The sequence below is a fragment of the Vigna umbellata genome, chromosome 1, assembly GCF_029865625.1.
Source record: "Vigna umbellata cultivar VRB3 chromosome 1, Vumbellata_1.0, whole genome shotgun sequence".
Taxonomy (NCBI): Eukaryota; Viridiplantae; Streptophyta; class Magnoliopsida; order Fabales; family Fabaceae; genus Vigna; species Vigna umbellata.
Window position 1 is genome coordinate 88,265,842 of NC_142165.1, and position 1,894 is coordinate 88,267,735.

General features: G+C 40.2%; 1 pseudogene; it reads left to right on the top strand.

Annotated features, from left to right (window-relative positions):
* The first annotated feature begins 319 nt into the window (after window positions 1-319).
* LOC124836330 (putative galacturonosyltransferase-like 1 pseudogene) lies at window positions 320-1,632 on the top strand (annotated as a pseudogene).
* Window positions 1,633-1,894: the final 262 nt, after the last annotated feature.

The window sequence follows — 1,894 nt, forward strand, 5'->3', positions numbered from 1 at the left end:
TCCTTTTAAGTTTCCAATTTAGACTCTATTTCATTTAAGCTTAAATTCTGGAGTTACTTTAAGGATGACACGAAGAATGACATGACTGTAATCCTAATTACTCTTGATTATTTACTATATTATATATGATGGCGTCTTTATTTTATATATTAATCCTAATTACTCTTGATTATTTACTTTATTATATATGATGGCGTCTTTATTTTATATATTTTTTTATATAATTGAGACGGATAAAGCTTGAATTTATTTTTTGTTTTTCGATATGGAAAAAGTAAATAAATATATTAGAGTAGTAAATAAGATGAAAGAGAAAAAATAATTTTGAGACAGCTCATTCTTTGTCGAAAGCGGAGCTGAAAGTGGAACAATCCCACACAAATCCAAACATTTTATAGGGAAGCAATATCTTTCTGTCGTGTTAAGAACGAATCCCATTTTGTTGTCAAATGGCACGTAGCTTCACATTCTCCTTCTTCTTCCTCTTCTTCATATTTAAATCTCAATATACCACCGTCGTCTTCTCCCAGAATACCACCCAACAACGTTTTAAAGAAGCTCCAAAGTTCTATAACTCCCCCACATGCAACACCCTGCAGCACCACCCGAATGACACGTGCCCCAGGAATGCAGTCCACGTGGCAATGACCCTGGACGTGGCATACATCCGAGGATCCATGGCGGCAATCCTCTCCGTGCTCCAACACAGCTCATGCCCAGAAAACGTGATCTTCCACTTCCTCTCCGCAGCTTCCAAACCTTCCTCCTTCACTACCCTAAACCAAACACTAACTAATTCCTTTCCTTATTTGAATTTCCAAATTTATCCCTTCGACGACATCGCGGTTTCGCGCCTCATCTCCACCTCCATACGCTCCGCGCTGGACACGCCCCTCAATTATGCGCGAAGTTACCTTACAGACCTCCTCCCTCACTGCGTCGTCAGAGTCGTATACCTTGATTCCGACTTAATCCTTGTTGACGACATCGCCAAACTCGCCTCCACGCCGCTCAGCGACACGGAGGTCCTAGCCGCGCCGGAGTACTGTTCCGCCAACTTCTCGACCTACTTCACGCCCTCATTCTGGGCCAACCCCTCGCTATCGCTCTCCTTCTCGAACCGGAAGCGGCCGTGCTACTTCAACACCGGCGTTATGGTGATCGATCTACAGCGGTGGCGGGCCGGGGACTACACAACAGTCATCGAAGAGTGGATGGAGTTGCAGAAGAGGATGCGGATCTACGAGCTCGGGTCGCTTCCGCCATTCCTGCTCGTCTTCGCCGGAAGGATTGCGGCGGTGGATCGCCGTTGGAATCAGCACGGACTCGGCGGGGACAATTTTCGTGGGCTTTGCCGGGAACTGCATCCCGGGCCCGTGAGTCTGCTGCATTGGAGTGGGAAGGGGAAGCCTTGGGTCAGGCTCGATGCAAAGATGCCTTGCCCTTTGGACGTTCTGTGGGCGCCGTACGATCTGCTCCAAACTCCCTAGTTCTAAAATTTTTTATTTTGTTATTAAAAACTTATTACAATCAAACATAAAATTTAAATTTGATTCAACAGAATGTTTAAATTTTTTTTGCCATTGTAAAATTATTAAATATTATATTTTTAATACAAAAAATTGTTAATGTTAATAACTTTAGTTTTCTCTCATAGTTATAAATTATGTTAAAATCTATAATCAAATTGTTAAATAATATATTTTCTATGCTTAAACTCTAAACATATAATATAGTAAAATATAGTAAACATTCGATAAAATTTAAAATTCAAACAAACTGTTTAATGGAGTTAAATATTTTGTTTTTTTTATTAATTCTATTTTTAGCCTCCTAAGTTTCATACTCTTTTTATTTTGTATATAAAAAAAATGGAACCTAATATTCATATGTT